The sequence below is a fragment of the Lepus europaeus genome, chromosome 12, assembly GCF_033115175.1.
Source record: "Lepus europaeus isolate LE1 chromosome 12, mLepTim1.pri, whole genome shotgun sequence".
NCBI classification, from domain to species: Eukaryota; Metazoa; Chordata; class Mammalia; order Lagomorpha; family Leporidae; genus Lepus; species Lepus europaeus.
The window spans coordinates 12,560,914-12,586,219 of NC_084838.1; the positions used below are offsets into that span (position 1 = coordinate 12,560,914).

General features: G+C 52.2%; 1 protein-coding gene across 4 annotated transcripts in view; it reads right to left on the minus strand.

Moving 5' to 3' along the window:
- GSN (gelsolin) overlaps nucleotides 1-6,284 on the minus strand; it is a 55,570-nt gene extending 49,286 nt beyond the window's left edge. The window contains exon 1 of one of the 4 annotated variants that reach the window (XM_062207644.1): nucleotides 6,207-6,284. The gene's annotated coding sequence lies outside the window, so the exon portion shown is untranslated. The remainder of the gene's footprint in view (nucleotides 1-6,206) is intronic. The other 3 variants (XM_062207641.1, XM_062207643.1, XM_062207642.1) reach the window with 3 other exon arrangements.
- Nucleotides 6,285-25,306: the final 19,022 nt, after the last annotated feature.

The window sequence follows — 25,306 nt, forward strand, 5'->3', positions numbered from 1 at the left end:
GGTCGGCTCATGGTCTTAGGGCAAGGACAAAGCAGAAACTCCAAGTGCTCTCTGGTCTTCGGCCTGGGATCTTAATTCCTCATCCTTTACTGTTGGACTGTGCAAAAGTACTTGCAGAGCAAAGGAATGAAGTTCAATGTTGCAGGGAAATGGCCCCTGCACCCTGGAACAGGACAGCTGGACTTCTGATGACCAATTTCTGGAAAAGCTGTTAAATGTATCGTTTTTTGACTGGGAAATCCAGGGCTCTCCTCTAGAGAAAAAAATGAAGGAAGAGCAAAAACTATGTACTAGGATGTTCACTGCAGTGTTGCAACTTTAATAAGACAAGAGTAAGAGAATATGGTATATGCAAACCAAAGACAGAAGAGAGTGATGAAAAGTCATGTCAGCATGTACCACTGCCATCATTTAAAAAGTGGAACTTATTTTTTGCAAATAAAATGCATTATTTCACTTCTTTCATTCTTTGTGTGATTGGAGTGAAAAAGTTTAACTAGAATACATATGCATTCAAAACCTCTTTTAAGGGACCAGTGCTATGGCAAAGGAGGCTAAGCCACTGCCTGTAGTGCCAGCATCCCATATGGGTCCCAGCTGCTCTACTTCCAATCCAGCTCTCTGTTATGGCCTGGGAACGCAGTGGAAGGTGGCCCACGTGTTTGGGCCCCAACACCCACATAGGAGACCCGGAAGAAGCTCCTGGCCCTGACTTCAGCCGGGCCCAGCCCTAGGCCATTGGCAGGTGAACCAATGCATAGAACTCTCTCTCTCTCTCTCTCTCTCTCTCTCTCTCTCTCTCTCTCTGCCTCTCTATGTAACTCTGCCTTTCAAATAAATAAATAAATCTTTAAAAAACCACTCTTTAAATAGGAGCAGGCATTTAGCCTAGTGGTTAAGACATTAGGCTGGGATGCCCGCATCCCATATCAGGGTGCTTGGGTTCAAGTCCCAGCTCTGCTCCTGATTCCAGCTTCCTGCTAATGCGCACCCCGAGAGGCAGTGATGACGAATGAAGTATCTGGGTCTCTGCCACCCACATGGGAGACCTGAATTCCTGCCTTCCCATGTAGTCCTGGCCATTGCAGGCATTTGAGGGAGTGAACCAGTGCCTGGCAGCTCTCTCTGTATGTACGGCTCTCTCTAATAAAATCTTTAAAAAACTTAACTGCTTTAGAAAATACATTTTAAAAGAATCCTTAAAAACACAAGCCAGTATTTATGTTAGAACGTGGAGGAAAAGCAAAAAGCCAGAATAGAAAATTATCCATGGAATGGTAAAAATAAAAATAGATTGAAAAACATCAGGAAGGAAATGAATCCAAAAGTTAGCATGGTTATCTCAGGTCAGCAGAATTGTGGGTTGATTTTGGTTTTTTAGACTTTTTTCTTTTTTTACTTTCTATTATAAGCATTTAATATAATACAGGGGAGGGGGAAGGGGAGCGCAGAGGAGAGGCGAAGAAAGCACACGTGCCATCCATACCAGCAGCCACTCCCAAAGACTTCACTTGTATTTACTGAGTAGCCACCAAGAGGCCAGCCCAGCCACAGCTGCTGCAGCAGGAAACCAAGAGCCACGCCCCACCGGGCACGCTCAAGCGCATGGCACGACCCCTGGCTGGTCAGTAAGGCAGTCCCAGATGACGGTCCTTGTTGAGGCTGCAGAACAACCAGACTGTTTGCTTAAGCAGCTCACCCTTCCCACTGGCACCGCCCCTTCACTGGGCTCCCTGCGAGGCTCTGCAGCTCAAGCCTTTCTGGATCCTCTGGGGAAGAAGGGGTTTCAGGGATACTTTATAGACCAGGAAGAAAGCTGGTCTCATCTCTTAGTGTCTGGATTGAATGCAGGAGGTGCAGAGGCTCATCTCCAGGCTCAGCCTGATTCCTCATGCATAAAACAGAGTCAGCATCTCCCCCGCACAGGGCTGCTAAACGATGGAAAAGGCAGTGAGGGGCAAGTGTTGTGGCTCAGCGGGTTAGGCAACTGCTCCAGACGCCCGCAGCCCACATCAGAGTGCCAGTCCTAGCTCCGGCACTTCCGCTTCTGATCCAGCTCCCTGGTCATGCACCTGGGCAGGCAGTGGAAGATGGCCCAAGTGTGTGGGTCTCTGTCACCCTTGCGGAAGGCTGGGATGGAGCTCCTGGCTTTGGTGTGGGCCAGCCCTGGCTGTGGTGGCCATTTGGGGAGCCAACCAGAAGATGAAAAATCTCTCTGCCTTTCGAGTTGATGAAAATAAATAAAAGTTAAAAAAAAAAAAAAAGACAGTGAAAGTGAAAGGGAAGCCCACAGTGTGTGTGATGCACACAGCGGCCATTGTCACTGCTTGTGTGACAATGTAGAATAGGGGACAGCACACTTAGAGAACCCTAGGCCACAGCAACCCTGTCTGCAAAACAGGACAATCCATTCGGTCCGAAAAGACGAAACCCAAGAACAGGAGCTCAGCTTGAACACGGATGACTGCTGTGGGCTGGCTCTGTGTGGCAGGCAAGCAGATGCATGCGTGGGCTGCGCACAAAGGCCTCTGACTCGGAGGCCAACAGCACTGGGCACGGCTGTCACCATGCTGCCTGCCCATGGTGCAGAATACATGAGCCCGAGTCTCGCAGCCCTGTGTCAGCGGCAAGACCAGGGCTCCAGCCCAGGCCCTCGCTGCCCAGCCTTGCCCAGCACACCCACGGCTCTTCTCTGCCATATCCTCACATTGCTATGTGGTCCCCAGCGGGGCAGGGACAGCAGGCGCATGGCAGCAGAGGGCTGGGGGAGGGGAAGCCGGCCGGCTGCAGGAACCCAGCCTGCCTGTGGTCTCCAACTTCACAAACCACATGAGGCTGAAATATGACACAGGCTCACTCAGTTGAAAGACAGGAGATATTTTTACTTAGCATCTCCCTGCTGCCCAAACCCCGGCCTCTTCCCCCTCCACACTCCCCCCAAAAATGCATAACCCCCGGGACCTGCTTTTCCCTGCATCTGCTGGCATTTTTTCCAGGAATAACCACGGGGGGGAAGAGGTTAGATTTCCAGAGCGTGGGCTCCAACGGTGAAAAGAAGGGAGGACGCTGGCTGGGCTCCCAACTCATCAAATGACCTCGCCCCCCAAGTCCTGTGTCCTGGAGCCTTGATTTCCCGAACACAGGGGCGCCTGCTCTACGCAGTAGGATCCCATGCATTGTGAAGTTTGAGTTCAGGCACAGCCTTGGGAGACCCCTCCCAGCCTCCCTGCTGCAGAGCTGAGCCCCCCTCGCTCCTACCAGCCACAACAAAACTCCGCCCCCTCCCTCCCGCCCTGCTCAGCACATCAGGGCCAGCGCTCTCTATGGGAAACTTAGTGCATTTATCAACAGCTGCAGCTCTGTGGTCAGACGTCCGGAATCCCGACACCATCACCTAAGAGCCACATGACCCGCGGTGAGTCATGCGGCCTCTCTACACCTCCGCTTTCTCATCTGTCGAAGGGGAGCGAGACAGGGATTTGTAGAGGCGGACACAGAAGAGCCAAGACATGGGCTCTACTCCTAAGTCGGTGCCCCTGACTTCTCTCACACCTGTGGCCTCTGATAAGCAGAGTGCCGGCCCCCACTGCCTGCAGATACGGGATGCTCAGGTCCCTTCCACAAAGCAACAGAGTAGGTGCACAGAACCTACACACATCTTGTGGCCGAGCTGAAGTCATCCCCAGATCACTTAGAATACCTAACACGAAGTGAGCACCACGCAAATACCGTCGCACAGCTCTGCTTGGGCGTAATGACGAGAACGGGCTGCCTACGTTCAGCACGGATGCCATTTTTAAAATACGTGTACTTCTGGTTGTATCTGCAGACGCAGAACCTGCAGATACCGAGGCCCGGCTGTCCACACACTCAGAGACTGCGGACAGAGGCGATCGAAGCAAAGAACTACGAAGCCAAGCAGGAAGGCTCCCTGTGACCTGGTAACCTGCCACGGGAGACCTCACCTCCCATTATGCCTAGGGAGAAGCGGCCCTACTGGCCCTGGGTGGCCAAGGAGCGGGCAGGCATTCAGCCCACGGCCCTTGCTGTAACGGGGGATGGAAGTGCACGCTGCTCTTCACATGGCTCCCTATGGGGAAAGAATTTGGTGGGCTGAGGGGTGTCTCTATACGCTTCCCAATCTTGGAAACTTTAACAAACTTTTTTTGGTTTTAAAACTAATACAAAAGAAATGGGGCAAAAATGACACCACTGAAGAACTCAAAACAACTCAGCAGCTGTATCCAGTAGCTATAAGCTCTTGTTTGCTTTTAGATGAAATGTACAAGCGGCTGGAAGTGAGACCTTCAGCGGGGCTTCCGGATCCGCCACCGCTCCGGATCAGATCTGCCCTCTCTTTCACTTGGACCATGCAACAACCTCCTCGGGGTCTCTCTGCCTCCAGTTCTGCCCCTGCCGATCCATCCCCTGCATCAGCCAACAGGTAATGTTGTCATCCTCACTGCTTTGGTCACCAGCCTTTCTCAGGTTCTCCTTGTCTTCAGACCGTAGTTTGCAATCCAGTTCCTTGTTTATTTACAGCTTCAGCTCCCAGCACTGCTCAGAAAACCTCAGTGCCTTTGCACACGCTGTTCCTGGTTGTCAGGGTGACTCTTCCCCCAATCCCTTTTCCTCCTGGTAAACTGTTGCTCATTTCAAAGGCACTAGTCACCCCTCTTACAGTAACTCTCAGTCTGCCACGGTTGTGTCACTTTCAACGGGAAGTGTCTTAAGGACAGAGAGCTTTTTCCTCCTCCAGGACTCGGGTCCCTCATGGGCCAAGGCACAGAACACGGAGGGAGGGAAATGCCACGAGAGGCAAACCTGCAGCTGCTGCCTCCCTAGGGTCATGTCAGTCCATCATGAGAAGACTATGGAAAGTTCTAGAGTGAAGTTCCCTTCCCTGATTCAGAGGGAAACCTTTGCTGCTGTGCAGCTCACTCACGGGCCAACAAAAGCGGCCCCAGCTGTTTACAATTTTCCTGGCATTTATAAATAGCGAGGCCCCAGAAAGGGAAAGGCAGTTCAAAGGCGATGGGTGCCCACGGCCCCCTCCCACCTTCCCCTGCGCTCCAGGCCCTTACTATGCTGGGAGAGACACCAGCCAGCACCAACCAGCACACCCGGATGTCTGTCTGGGGTCAGGGCGGGGCTTGGTCCCTCAGCCAATGCAACACCCCAGACAGACTCAAAAATCCCATTAAGGAAAAGTGGGTACAGTGCAGACTGGAACCGGGCCCCGTCCTGCTCTCAGGCCCTAGAGTAGTTCAGCTGTGCAAGGCGGGTGTGGTGGACTCCGGTAAGCTGTGGTCACTACCACCGCCCAGCAGCACCAGGTCCTGTGGCCCGGTCAGCACTGCGGCCCTGGGAGAACAGGACGTGCAGGATTAAGTGTGCATAGAGTCCCCGAGGCCAAACTGAAGCCTAGGGCGCCTCCCCAAAGGCCCCGCCTTCTCAAAGCCCGCTTGACCAACCTAGGGCAGCCAAAATGTATTCTGGGGGATTTTAAAGACCCCCGTCTGCCCCCGCGAGGGTGTGAGGCCGCGATGGACAGAGGAGGGGCTACAAAGGAAGCCAAGGTCTCCTGTCCGCCCCCAGACCCAGTCCCAGCCTCCCAGAGATTGGGGCCGCCCCCCTGGGCAGCCCAGAGGAGCAGCCTGCCCTGCACCAGGGGGAAGCGGCTGTCTCAGGTGGGGGCGGGCGAGCGGGCAGAGCTGGGCGCCCAGGGGGGAGGGAGGTTGCAATCGGACTTGAGCTCGGAAAGAAGTTTCCGCGTGAGTCAGGGAAGGGAATGCGCAGCGCGGGGCCGGGAGGAGGCGGCCGGCACCGGGAGGAACTCGCCACAGCGCCGGGCCCACAAAGGGGAAGGAGCCCACAGCTGCTCATCCCCGGAGGCGGCGGGAAAGGTGTCCCGCGGGGAAGCTCCCAGCGCAGCCAGCGCCCCGAGCCGCCTGCGGGGCGGACACCCTGCGTGCAGGCTGACCCGGGCCCACGCCGCGCACCCGCGGGGGCGGGGTCAAGGCGGCCTCAGGGGGCCTCCTTCGGCACCTAGGCCCCTCTCCTCTTGCCACACCCCCGACCCACTCTCCTCGGTCCCCGGCGAGACGGGCCAGGCGGGCGAGGAAGCCCCTTCCTCAGCGGCGGCCCCCCAGGCCGGGCGCGCAGGGAAGCACTCAGATCAGCCCGCGACCCCCGGGCGCCCCTACCTGCGGCTGCGGCGCTGGCGACGGCGGCTGCTGGGTCCAGCTGTGCTCAGCTGGTTCCGGGCGTCGGGGCGGGGGCGCTGCTGCGCGAGCGGCCGGGGGCCGCCCTCGGGGCGGGGTTGGGGGAGGAGCGCCGGCCCCTCCCGTGGGCAGCGGCGCGGACGGCGACTCTGGCTCCGGGCTCGCGGCTGGCCGGTGCCGGCGTGTCGCTGTGCACCGCCCTTCGCTGCTCCGCGCAGCCTGGCATCCAGCGCCCCGGCTTGCACAGGAGGAAACTGAGCCCCGGAGCGCGGAGGGACGACGTGAGGGCGCCTAGGGTGGGCGAAGGCTGGACTGGGTCGCAGGCAACGCTGGACCTGCACCCACTGGGGAGGATTTCAGACGTGGGTGCCGGACGTCAGCACGCCATGACCTCAGATGGTGATATGGGCTCCCCGCAAAAGCAGGGTGGATGTGCAAGGCGGCTGGACCCATCAAAGAGAATAAAGAAGACAGACCCCAGCCTCGTTCAGCATGGAGCAAGCAGAAAGGCCAAGGGCATCAGGCAGGCGCTTTGGAGTCAGAAGGCCTGGTTGGACCTCCTGCTGTTTTTCACACCCTGTAACTTTGGGCAAGCGACTTATCGTACCCAAGACTCAGTTTCCTCGTCTGTGAAGTGGACACAATTAGTTGCCTCTTCCCGGGGTGGTGGGGACGATGTAGTGACTCAGTACAAGAGCAGGTGCTGTGGGTTCCCCATAAACGAATGCTCTGAGGGGTGTCGCAGGCGACACATTGGTCAGAGAAATGAGTGCAAGGTCTCTCTTTTTTGAAGATTTATTTATTTATTTGAAAGAGAGGGAGAGAAAGAGATCTTCCTTCCATTCCCCAAATGGCCTCAGAGGCCAGGGTTGGGCCAGCCCTAAGCCCAGAGCCAGGAGCGTCATCCAGGTCTCCCCCTGGGTGGCAGGGACCCAAACACGTGGGCCATCTTTCGCTGCTTTTCCCAGTCCATTAGCAGGGAGCTGAATGGGAAGGGGAGCAGCCAGGACATGAACAGGCACCATAAGAGCTGCCGGCATCGCAGGCAGTGGCTTTACCCTCTATTGCCACAATGCCAGTCCTGGCAAAGTCTCTCTTAAACAATGAAATATTTGTCTAGCTCAGCAGCATGTCACATGCATCTGAGAGTCCTTTAGGAGAGCTGGGCAGGGGACAACCTCCCAGCCACCCTCGTGCAAGTGTGGGTCCCAGGCGTCCCTCTTGCAGTGGCTCTGTGACCTCAGTTTGGGAAGATTCACACCTCGGCCGGATAACCGAGGTGGGCATGCCCGGCCTAGGTGCAGGCAGCAGCCTCATGTGCAGCCGAGCACGGCCCCAACACAAAGGCAGTAACTGCCAGGGGCTGGCATCACAGCAAGAGAAGCCAAGAGCACCACACTCGCTTCCTGGTTTTTCCATTGAGTCGGAGCCAGAGAAGCCACAAGGCCTGGGGAATCCCAACCCAGCCCTGCCTCCTCCCACCTCTTTGTACAAGCCCAATGGTCATGGGAACCATTTCTCGAATGCCCCATGCCATGCCCTGGGCTGTGCCTGTGTTACCGACTTCTATTCTCACCTCCTCACCTTCGCCTCCTAAGGTACGCGTTATCGTGACAAGGCCAAGCCACAGGAAGGGTTCTGGAGCTCTCTGAGGTCACCCCAGGAGCAGTGTACCACCGGGTCCTCCATGCCTGAGTCCTGGGCCCCACTCCATTGCCCAATGTCCTGTGTCACAGCGCACCTCCTTCCTGGCTTGAGAAACTGCTCAGTTCCACTTTCTCGGAGAGCTGAAGCAAGGTGTCCACACCCCAGGGAGGTTCACACCTTCGAGCTGTGTGCTCTGCTGTTGCCCGAGGCTGCCTGTGGCCCGCTACAGGGCTGGCGGGGAGAGCAGCGGGGAGAGCGGCGGGGAGAGCGGCAGAAAGGCCGGCGGTTTGGCTCTGGGTGCTTTGATTACAGGCCCCAGCACATGCATGCCCTGGAATTATCTGCCAGATCATTTGCAACCCAGCAACTCCTCTCAGACAAGGGGGCGGGACCCCTGAACCTGCGTCTCTGAGGAACTAGAGACTGTCCTAGCTGGAATGTATGTCCTAGCCAGTCAGGATGTATCCCAGCCTGCCTTTCAGAGTCCAGGCAGCCTCACATGGGCACCTAGAAGCGTCCCATCCCCCTTCCTTCTGGACACGCTCGGTTCTGTCCCCAGCGGATGCAGGCATCAGCAAGTGCCGCTGGCCCTGGATCCTCGCCTCAGAGGACCTCCGCCTTGCTGCCAGGGGTCTCCTCTGATGACCCAACCTTACTCCCGAAGACCCCTCCTCCCGGAGTGAGATGGGAAGAAGCAAAGGCCACATGCGGTAGACAATTGAGGGGGCCTGCTCCCTCCCCAGGAGCCCCTATCTGCACCCACGGGGCCCCCAGTGGGCACCCACGTTTGTACTCTACCCCTCTTCCCAGAGCGTGAGGCGTGGACACCAGAACCGAGCTGGACCACTGCAGTTTGGAATTAGAACTTGGGGTGTGACAGTCGTGGTTGGTTTACCGGTGCTGTCTGAGGCTCTGGCTGTCTTTCTGAGGCGGCCATCCTCCATCACATTCACAGAGAAAGCCAGAGGGAATGGGACACCCCGAGAGGAGAGGGCAAGGCTGGCCGGGGAAGATTCCCGGCTCAGTGGGGCTCTTTCGGCTGCAGACTTCTCCTGGAGCAAGCTTCAGAAGAAATAAACTAATAGGACAAGGATTTGCGAGCATCAGGTGCATTCTAGCAGAGCCCGAGATGGGGATTACATGTGACGGCTGACACGCGGGAGCGCTCCTGGGAGACCCTAGAGCATGCACCCATGAAACACTAGAGCGAGCAAGCAAGCGAGGCCTCGGTCAGCCCCAAGTGGGCCTGAGTCCTAGAGGCAATGCAGATAGTGCTAATAAGCTCACCCAGTCTTTCATCTCTGCTCGCACTGGCGCACAGGCGCGGGTTGTTAAAACCCCAGGAATTCTGACAGCCAGCTGTTAACCACCGCCTTCGATGACAACTCCTATAAACTTCCGTAATTAAAGAAGTTAACAATGAAGGTAATCAATTCGCAAAAGCACTTCCTAATTCCTGTGTTTGACTACTGTTTCTGCTCGTAAGGCCATTTTAGCTGTTTATGGGGCTGGTGGAAATATTCTAATTGTGTGTTCTTGCACCATGTGCAACCCACACATCCCAACTCCACGGTTCGGTGACGCCGAGCCAGCAGTCTGAAATCAGCCGTGGGGGGAATAATTACACCAAGGAAATCAGCAAAGGCTTCGAACTGCGGCTCCAGTTCCCCTCCCCGGACAGCCTGTTGTTGAAGGTTGCCAGCACACCACTGCTCGGTACCCCTTGTTCAGCCCCCTGCATTCAGATCATCTACGTGGACATCACCTCGTTAGAACGAGAGCCCACTGGCAGGAGAAGGTGTGGTTGGCTCGATTTTCTGGGTCAAATAAGGCCTGGCACAGAATAGATGCTTAGCAAGATTTAATTGAGTGAATTCATTGTGAATGACATGAGTTTGGTCAAACGGTGACTAGGACACACCAGGAGAATTCCAAATGCTGACAACCCAAACATTTTCTGAAAGCCCTGGGCAGGAATGTGTTTGCCACATGATTTTAAAAAGCACCTAAAACCTGAGTTCCATCATACAGTCAGCCCAGTCCTAAGACCCGCAGCTCATGGGTGGGTTCCTAGCACACATGATGTTGTCACCACGCCCCGCCAGGGGTCAGACGCTGCTCAGCCTGAGCCTCAGAGACCACCTCTAACCTGCTATGCAGCAGAGATTCTCCCAGCCAGCCAGTCTCCCAGGGTAGATTTTTCAAGGAAAGACCCAAAGTGCTAGATGCTTTTCCTCCTTCTGCCTGGCCCGTCCCTGCTACGCACAGCTGGCCCTGTGACCATGGCAACTAAAGTGTAATTATAACTACTGCAGCTTGAGTGCCCACCAGAACTGCCCACTTTACTACTTCAATGAAGCCTCACACCTCCCTCTAAGCGAGGCGATTGCTACCTTCAATATTACAACTAAAACAAAACAGGCTCAGAAATGTTAAGTGACCCACGTACTCTTCCATCATGGGGTGAATGAGAACTGGGATTTGAACCCAGCTCTGTCTCTAAAGCCAAGTGTCCCTTGCTACAGTGAAATACCCGAGGCTGGATCATTTGCTGAGAAAAGAGGTTAATCCAGCTCAGAGTTTTGGAGGTTGAAAGGCCCAATGGCAAGGCACTGGCTCTGGTGAGGGCCTCATGGCAGGTGGCACCCTGGCAGGAGCTCATGCCAGAGGCGGGATCTCAGATGAGAAAGGATGCTGGGGGCCGGCTTGGTGGTGTAGCAGGTAAGGTCACTGCCTGCAGTGCCGCCATCCCATATGAGCGCCGGTTCAAGTCCCGGCTGCTCCACTTCTGATCCAGCTCTCTGCTATGGCCTGGGAAAGCAGTAGAAGATGGCCCAAGTCTTTGGGCCCCTGTGCCCATGTCGGAGACCAGGAAGAAGCTCCTGGCTCCTGGCTTCGGATCTGTGCAGCTCCAGTCATAGCAGCCATCTGGGGAGTGAACCAGCAGATGAAAGACCTCTCCCTCTCTCTCTGTCTCCCTCTCTCTCTCTCTCTGCCTCTCTGTAACTCTGCCTTTCAAATAACTAAATAAATCTTAAAAGAGAGAGAAAGAGAGAGAGAGAGAGAGAGAGGGAGGGAGGGAGGGAGGGGCTGGAGAATGGGGAGGAGCCAGTCCTGCTGTCTCATAGCAACCCTCTCTGGAGAACTAACCAGGTTCCACAGAGTCAGTTAAACCCTTCTGAGGGCAACGCCCCCAGGAACTGCCACCAGACTCCACCTCTTAAAGGTTCCACTGCCTTTCACACGGCCATACAGAGGACCAAGGGACACATTCCAACTCTGTCCAAATCATCGCACCCAGATTCCTTCTACAGCCAAAGTGGGAGGAAGCCAAGGGCAAGGCAAGGTCTTTTCCACACCTCCTATTCAGGGCCAGGGATTACTTCAGTTCATCTTGACAATGCCAGGGCCTGGTGTCAGTGCCCTGCCTGCACCCTTCATATAACCGCTGGTAGTAACTCATGGTTTCTTCTCATGGATGGTGTAGAACTATTTTAAAAGAGGTTGTAGAGCGCTATTTTTTTAAAGACATTTATTTGAAAGGCTGAGTTACAGAGAGAGAGACTCTTCTGTCCCCTGGATCACTCCCTAAAAAGCCACAATGGCCATGGCTGGGCCAAGCCAAAGCCAGGAGCCAGGAACTCGATCTGGATCTCCCATGTGGGTGTCAGGGGCCCAAGCACATGGGCCACCTTCTGCTGCTTTCCCAGGTGCATTAGCAGGGAGCTGGATCAGAAATGGAGCAGCCGGGACTTGTACCTGTGCTCAGTGTGATGCTGCTGTCACAGGTGGAGGCTGAACCCACTGCGCCACAGTGCCAGCCCCTGTTTTAGAAATAAAAAGCATTTCATAAAAATCCTTTACATACACAGACAACAAAAAAAATTTTTTTTTAATTTTTGACAGGCAGAGTGGACAGTGAGAGAGAGACAGAGACAGAGAAAAAGGTATTTCTTTTGCCGTTGGTTCACCCTCCAATGGCCGCTGCGGCCGGCGCACTGCGCTGATCCGAAGCCAGGAGCCAGGTGCTTCTCCTGGTCTCCCATGCAGGTGCAGGGCCCAAGCACTTGGGTCATCCTCTACTGCACTCCCGGGCCACAGCAGAGAGCTGGACAGGAAGAGGAGCAACCGGGACAGAATCTGGCGCCCCGACCAGGACTAGAACCCGGTGTGCCGGCGCTGCAGGCGGAGGATTAGCCTAGTGAGCCACGGCGCTGGCCAACAAAAAAATCTTCGAGGCGATGTCACTTTTGTATTCGGCAGTCTTAGAGGAGAGGACAGCTCATGGCACTCAAGTTTTCTGTGCCTTGGTTTCTTTATCTGGTAACAGCATCCGCTTAGAGAGTTATGGGGGAATTCAGTGAAATTACCCGTGTCAAGATCCGGGGCAGAGACAGTGCTGGTAAACAGGAGCTGGCATCAGCGTGGGGATCCAGAGAAAGGTACAGAGGTGTTTAAGGTGAGCGAGCTTGCGACACTGGCATCCCGTATCAGAGTGCTGGTTTGAGTTCTGGTTGCTCCACTTCCAATCCACCACCCTGCTGACGCACTTGGGAAAGCAGCAGAAAATGGCCCAAGAACTTGGATTTCCATCACTCATGTGGGAGACCTGGATGGAGTTCCAGGCTGCTGTCTTCCACTTCGCTCAGACTTACCTGTTGCAGCCACTGGGGGAGTCAACCAGCAGATGGAAGATCTCTATCTCTGTTTCTCTCTCCCTTTCTCTCTGTCACTCTGCTTTTCAAATAAATAAATATTAAAACAGAAAAAAAGATGATACTGGAGGACCCCAGCATGCACGCTGCCTGCTCTGGGTGTTAATTAGCTCCTTCAAACCCAACAACAGATGTCTCAGACTGAAACTGCTCTGGCTCCCAATTCACAGATGGAGAGACTGAGGCTCTGCAAAGTGAAGTCACTGGTTCCCCCTGCATGGCTGGGAAAAGGCAGAGCTGGGACGAGAACCCTGGTTTCCCTGCAAAGCCACAGCCTTCCACGTGGGGCTGGGAGCATGCCGGGCCGGGCATGGGGTTGGGCCGTGGGGAGCCTTTGATGGCTCGCTCACGCAGGATGCCGACCCTGAGGGAGCTGGATCAAGGAGACAGAGGGGCACAGGGACCCGCTGCCTCTCAGCCAGTGCCTGCCAGGGATTTAGCAGGAAGAGCTGGCTTTTGTTCTGGATGAATCGGCCCAGCTGTTTCTGAAAGGCCAGCCCTGCTCTTCTGGCCTCAACGCACCAGAAGGCATTCAGCTGTCCCCACAGGTCACCAGCGGGGGGGAGGGCAGAGCAGGGGACAGTACTTTGTACACTGGACCGCACCATTTACAGAGAGTTATATTATCACAGCGAGGGACAATGGGCTTTTCAGATGCTGCGCTCTGCCTTGGAGTTGAAACAACCAAGTGAGCAATGCGTTACCTCCTGTGGAATTTGGAGAAATTAAAAGACCCCAAAAGACTGACAGCTGATGGGATTCGGCTTGTAGTCACATGTCACCCTCCTTCTTCTCTCCAGATGCCCTAGTGTCTTGGATTATGGGTGAGAAAGCAACTTTCAGACAGTTCAAGGTAAATACCTCGAGGGAACTTTCAAACTCATTTTCCCCTAGAGCCAAAAAGGAAAAGTAGCTAAAATCTCTAAATCTTTAGCAAGCAGCTGTGACATCTCTATTAAAGTATGCAGCTTAACCATGACATACACTACGTGTGATACAGTCTGGCTTCAGTGGGCCTACGGAAGGCTCCGGGAGCCTCCAGTGCCAACGGCCGTGGGTTGGTAAGCTCGGCTTTCTATCACCATCAGCCGGCAGTGGCAGCCACGTGTGACTTGGCTTGCCTTTAGCCTCCCAGCCTCATTTCAGGTAACTTACCCTCTAGCGCTCCTGTACCGCTGTGTGCTCCCAGAACTTGGTCTACAACGAGAGCCTAGCAAATGGCAGATGGATGGAAGGAAGGAAGGAAGGGAGGGAGGGAGGGAGGGAGGGAGGGAGGACTAACATGAAAGCAAGAATAAATAAATGATCAAATAAAGGAATTCCAAATAACCTTTCTGAAACAAACAATTGGTACCTGTTACGTTCATTATTTGAAACAAAATAAGGCTCCTCTCTTGATTCCGCTCACTTGCGCTGCTGGCTAACCTTTAAAAACGCCATCATCCCAGAAATCCAATGACTGGAGTAGCCTTTTACTGAATAGGCAAGACATGGATATCAATTTACACTCATTAGTAAGGCTAAGCGACCTTCTCAAAACGTCTGCTTCTTTCATCTTCTAGAATTGTATCAGATATCACACCTTCATTTTCCCAAGTTTCATATTTTAAAAAAATACAGTCACTACTCAAATGGCTTCAAAACATTATTGAGCTTTAATTAAAGCAGCCGTATCTCCCCGGGTTCCCTAAAATCGGAGCACAGCACCTGACCCGGGACTGTCAACAGTCAGGAACTCAGAACCGGGGCTGCCCTAGAATATTCTGCATGGGGAGTCAGCACACCCACAGATATTTCTATTTTTACATGGCTGCCATCAGCACAATGAAACAATTACACTCACTGCTTTCTTTCCTTTGCACATTCTTCGGCAAATGTTTTCCCACGATGCGATGTATTCTTTATATTACCTCTGAACCAATCTCTTAACTTCCTGAGTCTCAATTTTCTCACCTGGGATTTCTTTCGCTCCAAGAACACCTGCCCCAGAGCTCGGGCGACCTCAGTGAGTGGAACGGGGCGAGAGAACAGGCTTTGGGGGCCACACACCTCTTTGGAGTCCTAGATCTGCAAACTCCTTGTTACGTTTCCTCAGACAAGTTCCTCTAAACTTTGATCCTTAGGTTTCTTGTCTGCACACTGAACATTACAGCGTGTTATACAGAGGTTTTAAAAAAAAACTACATGTGTAGCAATTAACCTAGTGTCTGACACGTGGTAGCTTTTAATAAATAATTGCTGCTATTATTATTATAATGACTATTACTTTGTTCTTTTCCATAGAATTCATCTGTTGTGATTACTTAACCTTGACCAAATTGCTTCCTGTTTCTTACTCATGTAGGTAATTCTACAACGTACATCCTGAGGCATATAATTTTTCTCTTCCTCAACAATGATTTGTTCAGATTAAATGCCCCAGAAGAGCCGGCACAGCCACATATGCCCCCAAGCCCACCTCCCACCCCGACGCTCTTTGATGAATTCCGGACTCTTTAAAACTCAACTCAAAATCCTTCCCTCCTGAAAACCTTCTCTTTGGATCCCAAAGAAAGTGAATTTCTGGGCCAGCATTGTGGTGTAGCAGGTTAAGATTCCACCTGTGACACGTGGGTGCCTGGTTCGAGACCCAGCTGCCCCACTTCTGATCTGCTAATGTGCCTGAGAAAGCATTGTAAGATGGCCCAAATTCTTGGGCCTCTGTACCCACATGGGAGACCCAGAAGAAGCTCTGGGCTCCTGGCTTCAGCCTGGCCCACTTCCAGCCATTGTGGTCATTTGGGAACTAATGAAGGGAAGATTCTCTCTCTTTCTCTCTCTCCCTTTCTCTCTCTGTATCTCTGTATCTCCTTCTCTCTCTGTAACACTACCTTTCAAATAAATAAAAAATGTATCTTTTTTTTAAAAAAGATAGTGACTCTCTCCCAGCCCCACTGAAGCCAGAACACCATCCCTCCCAGGAGTCCCCAGGTCCCCTCCCTCCAGCCAAGGCCCACTGGCCCCAGAAGAATTTTTCTAGACAGCCATGTAGAACACTGTGTGGGAAGACAGAATCTCCTAATAGCCACTGAGAGCATACATTGGTACAAGCCCCCAGAAAGGCAATTTGGAATACTTTTCATTCTGTTATATCCAGTAATTTTACCTCCAGGAATTTTTTTTCTATAAATGGACTCAAATATATACAGAAACAGCATATCTATGAGGTTATTCAAACTTTATTTATAATAGAGAAAATTGGAAATCATCTAAATGTCCAGTAATTATTTGAATAAATCATAACACATGCATTCACCACAATACCATTCCATGGTAATCAAAATGTAGTGAAATGGGGGTATCCACAAGTTATATCTAAGTGAAAAACAAGGCATAAAGCAATGTGTATAGAATACTAGCCTGTTTGGTAAAAATAAACAAGAGGAGAGAGAATAGATATATGTATTTGTTTATTCTTGCATAAAATACTTTGGAAAGACACACAAGCAGACAGTATTATCTGTCACTCCTGAGGAAGTACTGAGTGGGCTGGCAGATGAGGGCCGAAGGGAGATTTTTGTGTGTATAGGCTTTAAAAAAAAGATTTTAGCTTTATTAATTTGAAGGGAAGAGTGACAGGCAGAGAGAGAGAGAGAGAGAGACAGAGAGAGAGAGAGAGACAGAGAGAGAGAGAGAGAGAGAGAGAGAGAGAAACTTCCATCCACTGATTCACTCTCCCAAATGGTTGCAACAGCTGGGGTTGGTCCAGGCCTAAGCCAGAAGCCTAGAGCTCCATCAGGGTCTCCCACAGAGGTGGCAGGGGTCTAAGTACTTGGGCCATCCTCTGCTGCTTTCCCATGCACATAAGCAGGGAGCTGGATCAGAAGCAGAGCAGCCAGGACTCCAACATGGGATTCTGGCCTGGCAGGTGGCAGCTTAGCGTGCTGCCTCACAACGCCAGTCACTGTGTACATCCTTTTGTTGCTTTTGCATTCTAAACTTATGCATGTGTTTTATCAATTCAAAAGATTAACCATAAGGTAAATAAAACATGTGTGGACACACAAAAATATTGCCACATATGTGTGTTGCTACAAGGGATTGAAAAGGAGTTTGTCTGTGGGGGAAAATTGTTCTTGAGCTGGGGAGAAAAACTGAACAATCTTTTGATTGGCCAAGCCAAAGCCCAGAGCCCAGAGCCCAGAGCCCAGACTGGAGGGAAAAGGTTAAAGCCTTTGTAAGTGGAGGAGGAGTCTCATCACTTTGATTTTAAATAATTCTCTTTTTTAAGATTTATTTTATTTATTTGAAAGGTAGAGAAAGAGAGAAAGAGACAGAGACAGAGAGAGAGAGAGAGAGAGAGAAGCTTCCATCCATTGGTTCACTCTCCAAATGGGCAAAGGGCGCAACAGCCAGAGCTGGGCCAGGCCAAAGCCAGGAGCCAGGAGCTTCATCCTGGTCTCCCACATGGGGTCAGAGGCCCAAGCACTTGGTGCCATCATCTGCTGCTTTCCCAGGCACATTAGCAGGGAGCTGGATGAGAAGTGGAGCAGCCAGGACTCGAACTGGCATCTATATGGGATGCTGGCACTGCAGGTGGTGGCTTAATCTGCTGCACCACAACACCAGCCCCTTAGATAATCCTTTAGCTTCTCCAGAGTAGAACCCAGAGAGAGTCAGAAGCTTGGGCAATTGGGAACTGGAGAGGAAGAAAAGGAAAGAGAAGCAACTTACGTCTAAGTAGGAATGGGGCCCAGGCTGAGCTAGCTCCCATCCGTGGTGTAAGGCTGAAGGCTTTTGAAGCAAATGATCCTGTTTATGGGGAGCAGGGTCTTGCTGTTGTGCATGTAGCAGGTGGTGGAGGCTACAACAATGTTAGTACCAAAGTGTCACTGTTCTAGAGTTGCCTCCTTTTCTTCGCCTACCTCTACACATGTTTTGCCTTGCATGTTGTGCACTGTGAATGCTGAACCCCCTACCCGTCCTCGAGGAAGAGAAAAGTCATCTTTTTCTCCTTTTTGGCTTGTTTTAATTGCCAATGATCCAGACTCTAGGTTTAATGAGTCGTCACGTCTCCCGTCAAAGCAGCTAGAGAGGAACAGAGAGAGAAAGGAAGAAGTACTATGGAAGGAGCCAAACAAAGAGAACGGAAGATTTTTTTTTTTCAAAACTCTAAGAATGCCAGAGGATGGGGAAGGAAGAGAAAGTGGATGGAAGAGTACCCCCGAGGGCCTCTGCCGACCTGGGATCTGCTCGGGGACAGTTCAACAAACAGCGGGAGGGCCCACGGCTGTCTTTAGACAGGTGGATGGAACTTGCAAAGGACCTTAAGGGACATTGATGGAGCACCAAGAAGCAGTATGAGACATGAGTCATTGTCACAAACCACTCAGCCTTGACCAGAGAGAGAACCTTCTGTTGTTGCCTGCACCAAACCCAACAACACACATTGTTCTTCGGGCAGCAGGTGAGTGCATCACCCTTGTAGCATTGCTAGCTCACTGGCTGCCTGCCTCGCTGGACGATTGCTCATTCATGATTGCCAGCCAATATCAACAGAACCTGTTGCATTTCTCCAGGTAGAAAGCACCTATATAATGCTCCAGAGCAAAGACCAGAAGCCAAAAGCAAGGGAACAGGGCCCTGGACCCATTGGAGTGGTGACAAGAAAGTTCGAGGCTTTGATGCTTGGTGAGGAAAGAGTAATCAGAGAAGGGGAGCTAACCAGAACAAGTGCAAAGCCCCCTGAGATGGGGCAATGGTTAGTGGCTCTGCTGTTCCAAGTGGATAGGGACAATCTGGATGGCGGTGGTCTCCCAGATCTGACAATGCTACTCACCTGCTTAAAACCCGTTGAAGGTCATACAATGGACTCAATGTTTATGCTCCCCAAAACTATTGTGTTGAAACCTTGGAGTGGGCGTTGTGGTACAAAACAGTTAAGCTACTCCTTGGGATTCTTTCATGCCTGGTCCAAATCTCCACTTCTGATCTTGCTCCCTGCTATTGAGTACCCTGGGACGAGTCCCCTGCCGTCCAGGTGGAGAGACCTAGCTCTGGCTGCCGCAGGCATTGGTGGGGGGAGGTGAACCAGTGGATCTTTTTCTCTCTCTGCCTTTCAGAGAAGTAAAATACATAAATAAGAATTGAACAAAAAGAGAAAATCTAACCCCAGTGATGGCAGTAGGAGGTGATTCAGTCAGGAGGGTGGAACCCTCATGAGTGGAATTAGTGCCCTTCTAAGAAGAACTGGCTCAGTGGGTTAAGCTGCCACTTGCAACACCCACATCCCTTATGAGTTGCCTTTGAGTTTCACCTCTGCTTCCACTTCTGGTCAAGTTTGCTGCTACTGTGCCTAGGAGGCAGCAGATGATAGCTAAAGTACAGAGTCCCTGCCACCCACCTGGGAGACCTGGATGGAGTTCTCGGCTCCTGGTTGTGGCTTGGGTCAGCCCTGGCTGTTGTAGGCATTTGGAGGAGTGAACCAGTGGATGAAAGATCCCTCTCCCTCTCTCTCTCTCTCTCTCTCTCTCTCTCTCTCTCTGTCTTTGTCTTCCCTCTCTATCTCTCTGTTGCTTGGCCTTTCAAATGAATAAATAAACATTTCTTTTAAAAAGGAGAGGCCGTGGAACTCTCTAGCTCTTTTTCTACTTTGCAACGGTACAAGAAGTCAGCAGTGTGTGACCCAGAATAAAGCCCTCACAAGAACCCAACCACGCTGGCATCCTGATCTCTGACTCCCAGCTCCAGAATTGACAGAACTAAATGTCTGTTGTTCCTAAGCCATCCAGGCTAGGATGCTTTGTTCTAGTAGCTCAACCTAAGACCAGCCTATGTATACCAACCACCAGGGTAAACCTCAGATTTCTTACTTAGCCTGTTGTATTAGTCAGGATAGACTAGGTTATACCATAGTAGCAAGTTAACCCCCAAGTCCTTGTAGCTTCTTGAAACACAAGTTCATATCTTGCTTGTGGTGCACATTCAACACAGGTGCTCCACATCATCACTTGTGAGCCTAGACTAATGGAGGAGCCACCATTTAGAACTGTCCCACTTGGGACCCTGTGGCCCCCTGGTCATTATAGCAAGGCAGGAAACCCGAGGGACAACTCACACTCGCTCTTTCATGCGTTCAACTAGCACTGACGTAAGTGACTTCTACAGACAGCCTGTGAGAAGCAAACATCTGATTCCATTTCAAAGCAAGGTGTTTAGCTGTGAGTAGACATCCAGGCAGCGTAACGGCTTGCAGATGTATGGGAAGTTACAAGTAGTTAGCTGGCAGCAACTGTTTGCCTGCAACTGGAAAGTTCTTAGGCAAACAGGATGTTAGGAGTGGCCCATAGGGCTGAAGCAAATGCTGGGAAGAGTGTATCCCCCTAGTATTCAGCCAATGAGGAACTGGGGGAGGGGCCTGCGTACTAGGGAATAAATGGCTTGATGACACTGCACCAGGTATGCCTGCCTACCTATCAGACACCCGATCTTGCAAGACCATTAATAAAGTCTCACTTTCACTGCACTTCCTCAGTCCAAGTGTATCTTCTGAGTGGACAGGTGAGGCTATTTCTCACACGGTCTAGCGGGGAGACCAGTCACCTGATTGCCTTCGACAGCGAAAACATCCGGACACACAAATAAGATGGGTATTTGGTGAATAGGAAATACCTCTGTCACAACCACCTTCAAGACCTGCCGCCCTCTGCCCCCAGGAGCCCCCCGAACCGACACCCCACCTCTGGCCCAGGAGCCTTCTCCCACCTGCCCCACGCGCGTGCTTGACCATCTCATGCTGACTTCTGAACAGAAAACGCCCTTGTCTATCTTCTCCAGCTGCAGAAATCCTACTTCTCCCTCTAAGCCCAGCTCCGGAGCCACTTTGCTCCATCCCTGAGCCTTCAGGGTAGGAAGTCAATCACCCCTTCCTGGTTTGGCAGCATCTCTTTCCATATACTCCCATTAGCTCTTGTGTTCCGTGAGACTGACTCCCTGGCATCTTTCAAGGCCTGGCAGGGTGACACCAAATAAATGCCTCTACTTTAGATGTTTTCAAACCGCACTCAAATTATTTCTGTGTCTTTCTGCACACGCACTCACCCATCCTCAGTGGACTGTGAACTCTGGGTGATGCAGACTAGAAATTATTTACCTCTATTTGCTCACTATCTTCCGTCACTGGGATATTTTCCAGTAAAAGTTCAAGGGAGAATTGATTACTTTGTCTTAAATATAATTTGACCAATGATTGAAAAATAATTGCAAATGGATCTTTCAAAAATGATTCCCAGCCAGCTGGCTTCGTGCTAGAGTGGTTAAGCTGCCATTTGCAACACCATCACCCCATATCTGAATGCCAGTTTGAGTCTCGGCTGCTCTGCTTCCAATCCAGCTCTCTGCTAATGTACCTGGAAAAGCAGTGGAAGATGGCCCAAGTATTTGAGCCCCTGCCACCTATGGGGGAGACCAGGATGGATTTTCTGGCTCCTGGCTTTTGCCTAGCCCGGCCCCTGCTATGGCAGCCATTTGAAAAGTGAGTCAGCAGATGGAAAACCTGTCTCTCTCTTTCTCTCTCTCTCACTGTGCGAGTGTGTGTGTGTCCTCTCTCTGTCATTCTACCTTTCAAATAAATAAATCTTTAGAAAGGTGATCACCAGCTGTATGTACTCATATTTGGAATTAGAAGTTTGCTTTTAAAAACAAATAAGAGGCCAGCGCCATGACTCAATAGGCTAATCCTCTGCCTGCGGCACTGGCACACTGGGTTCTAGTCCCGGTCGGGGCGCCGGATTCTGTCCCAGTTGCCCCTCTTCCAGGCCCGGGAGTGCAGTGGAGGATGGCCCAAGTGCTTGGGCCCTGCACCCCATGGGAGACCAGGAGAAGCACCTGGCTCCAGGCTTCGGACCAGCACAGTGCGCTGGCCGCAGCACGCCAGCCACAGCGGCCATTGGAGGGTGAACCAAAGGCAAAAGGAAGACCTTTCTCTCTGTCTCTCTCTCTCATTGTCCAATCTGCCTGTCAAAAAAAGTAAAAAAAAAAAATTATTTATTTATTTGAAAGGCAGAAATACAGAGAGAGAGGGAGAGACAGAGAAAGATCTTCCATCTGCTGGTTCACTCCCCAGGTGGCCACAGTGTCCAGAGCTGGGCTGGTCTGAAGCCAGGAGCCAGGAGGAGCTTCTCCCGGGTCTCCCACGGGGGTTCTAGGGCCCAAGCCCTGGGGCCGATCTCTGCTGCTTTCCCAGGTGGGTTAGCAAGGAGCTGGATCTGAAGTGGAGCAGCCAGTGTCACAAGCGGCAGCTCTACCTGCTATGCCACAGCACTGGCCCCCAAGGGAATTATTTAAAGTAAATTTCACAAACACCACAGCACTCATGAAGGATAAAACCATTGGTATACGAGTTTCGTGATGGCATCTGTAGACAGATACAGAAAAGTCCTTTGGGCTAGAGTGATATTGGCAAGAGCACACTCAAACCCCACGGAACTGGGGTGAGTCTCACCCTGGCCCCAAGATAGGGTAGACCCAGGGCTGCAGGGCTGCAAAGAGCACACAGAGCCCTCGTCTCACAGCTCTGTTTTCCTCTGAGCTCACAGTTCACATTCACTTCATTTATTTAAGAGGTAGACACACAGGCTCTTACCCGATGGTTCATTCTCCAAATATCTGTAGAGGCTGGGGCGGAGCTGAGCCAAGCTGCAGCTGGGAGCCGGGAATGCCATCCAGGTCTCCCAAGCGGTTGGCAGGAATCCAATCACCTGAGCCATTGTTGCTGCCTCCCAGGGTCTGCGTTGGCAAGAAGCTGGAATTGGAGGCCTGAGCGGAAAACTGAATCCAGGTGCTACAATGTGGGACACAGGTGTCTCCACTATTAGGCCAAACACTCACCCCCAAACTCAGCTTTTTCCCTTCAGAAAACAGCCACACCCACTCCCTTCCTAGTTTTGCTGTCTTTTCAAGACAGCAACAGCTATATTTTTGGCCCCAATTCCAAGATCCCGGAGGTCTCTGGTTGGCTCAGCTGCCTCGGGTGCCTGCCTGGTTCAATCGCTGGTGACCAGGATGCAAAGCCCTGGGTACACACAGGGCTGGGTCTCATCCTGAGCTTGTATCCAGAGGAATCGGGGGACAAAGCAATAGCTGCCCATTAAAATCGGCGAGAGGAAGGACCCTTCCTGAGAAGGCAGCTTCGGCGAGAGAGAGGGCATAAATGCAGGTCTGTCCTCTGCAAACCAGGATGGTATGGACTCGGGACTCGCGGGTGGGAAGGAAGGAAGCGCTGGGAACCCATTCATAGCGCTTCTCTTGCATCTCCCTGTGTGCCACCTCGCACGCCCCTCCGCTGCCCTTAGTGCTCTACGGCCTCCCTCGTTTGCGCAAAAGCTCCTTCCTCACCATCTGCATTGCCTCATGTCCTGCTAGTGCACACCCTGGTGGGCCTGTGGCAACAGCCTCTTTTTTTTATTTTATTTTTTTATTTTTGACAGGCAGAGTGGACAGTGAGAGAGAGAGACAGAGAGAAAGGTCTTCCTTTTTGCCATTGGTTCACCCTCCAATGGCAGCTGCGTCCGGCGTGCTGCGGCCGGCGCACCGCGCTGATCCAAAGCCTGGAGCCAGGTGCTTCTCCTGTTCTCCCATGGGGTGCAGGGCCCAAGTACTTGGGTCATCCTCCACTGCACTCCCGGGCCACAGCAGAGAGCTGGCCTGGAAGAGGGGCAACTGGGACAGAATCCGGCGCCCCGACCGGGACTAGAACCCGGTGTGCCGGCTCCTCTAGGCAGAGGATTAGCCTGTTGAGCCACGGCACCGGCGCAACAGCCTCTTAGATTGCGAGAAATCCTTCTTGCAATCTAATAATCCTGTGTTTTCTTTCTTTTTTTTAAGATTTATTTATTTGAAAGTCAGAATTACATAGAAAGAAGAAAGGCAGAGAGAGAGAAAGAGAGACAGAGAGAGAGAGAGAGGTTCTTCATCCGCTGGTTCACTGGTTCACTCCCCAATTGGCCACAACAGCTGGAGCTGCGCCGATCCGAAGCCAGGAGCCAGGAACTTCTTCCTGGTCTCCCATGCAGGTGCAGGGACCCAAGGACCTGGGCCATCTTCCACTGCCCTCCCAGGCCATAGCAGAGAGCCTGATCGGAAGTGGAGCAGCCTGGTCTCGAACCTGCACCCACATGGGATGCCGGCGCTTCAGGCCAGGGTGTTAACCCGCTGCACCACAGCGCCGGCCCCAGTCCTGTGTTTTCTTGCTGAAGACTTGTCCGTGGCCCCCGTGACCTTCCACACTTCTTGGCCCAGACTCCAAGGCCCTCCTTAGTCCAGCACCAGCCTCACCTGCTCTGGTTTTTCCCCCCATGCCAGAGCTCATCCATCTGCACCCCACGAGCTGTCCATGCTTCCCTGTCTTCTAAAGCATTTGCATTCTGTTCCCTCTGCTCAGGGAGCCGTTCCGGCCTCCATCTCTGTCTGCTGACCTGACCTGCTGATGCTTCCAGGTCTATCAGGTTTGTTGTTACCCCTGCACATGGCCGTGTCCCCTGCTGTGTCTCCCAGAGGAATCAGCACATCGCACCATCATCAAATCCCCAGTTCCAAGCCTCCGGCCCGGCCTCCAGAAGGAATCCACATGCTTATGGAAGGAAGGGAGTGAGGAAGGGAGGAAAGTGCTAAGGGCTCGAAGCCCCACCGCTTGTCTGGACTCCCGCGTGTCACTGACCGACATGGGCACATTTTGACACTGCTCTTTTATAGAATGACATCTGTGCCACCTAACTCACAGGTGTAACAGGGATCGAATAAAGAAAGCAACGTGGGAGCACCGTGTTCATTTCTATGCAAACATTTGTTATTACGAATTGGCCGTGGTGTGGCACACATTGTCTGAACTAAAGAGACCGCAAGTCCACCTGCAGCGGGTGGGGTTGAGGGTGGGGCTGCTTTGGCTGGGTTTTATCAGTGACTCATTACCAGGATCTTGTGACTCAGGTGGGCTAACACTGGGGTTCACTAGGATCCCACCAGAGCAGTTGAGTACATTTGGCAACCCTATTCTATTCGGGGTCCTCTTTGTACCCACTTTCATATCTCCAGTGCTCTTTTTTTTCTATTTAGATGAAAGCAACAGAAGGCCCACAACTCTTTGGTTACTATCCGTGACAAATGAAAACTTTCCTACTCCCCCCTCAAGCTTCTGGGCTGGTTTAATTGAAGAACAGCTTGAACCTGACAGCGGGAAGGGTGATGATACAAAACAGTTTGCATTTGCAGTTACTTATCTGTGTGAATCAGGGTTGTCTCAATCCTAGGAACCAAAGCAGAAGGCAGGGGTAAATTAGAAGCCACACAGATGGAAGGCCACGGCTCTCGCGTTGCACGTGTCTGGTAGGCCAAGTGGGTGGGCGGATGGAGCTGTAAGAAATGAACAGCGCAGGGTGGATGTGGGACAAGCGTATGGCAGGGGTGCCCAGTGTGGGAGTAAATGGCCCCCTGAGTGTTGGCCCAGCCTTTCCCTGGGCCCAAAAGCCTGGCTCAATCCTGGATCCCCGGGGGCTGCACTGACCACAGAACACATAACTATTTTTGAGCTAAAAGCAACTAAGAAGCAGGAAACAGAGAACAGCCTCTTTCTATCCCTCACCCCAATTCCCCTAAAGACAGGACACAAATCCTCCTTTACCAAGGACTGCTATAGACCTGTCTCCAGCCTGGAGATGGCACCAGGGGAACCTGAAAACAAAGCTT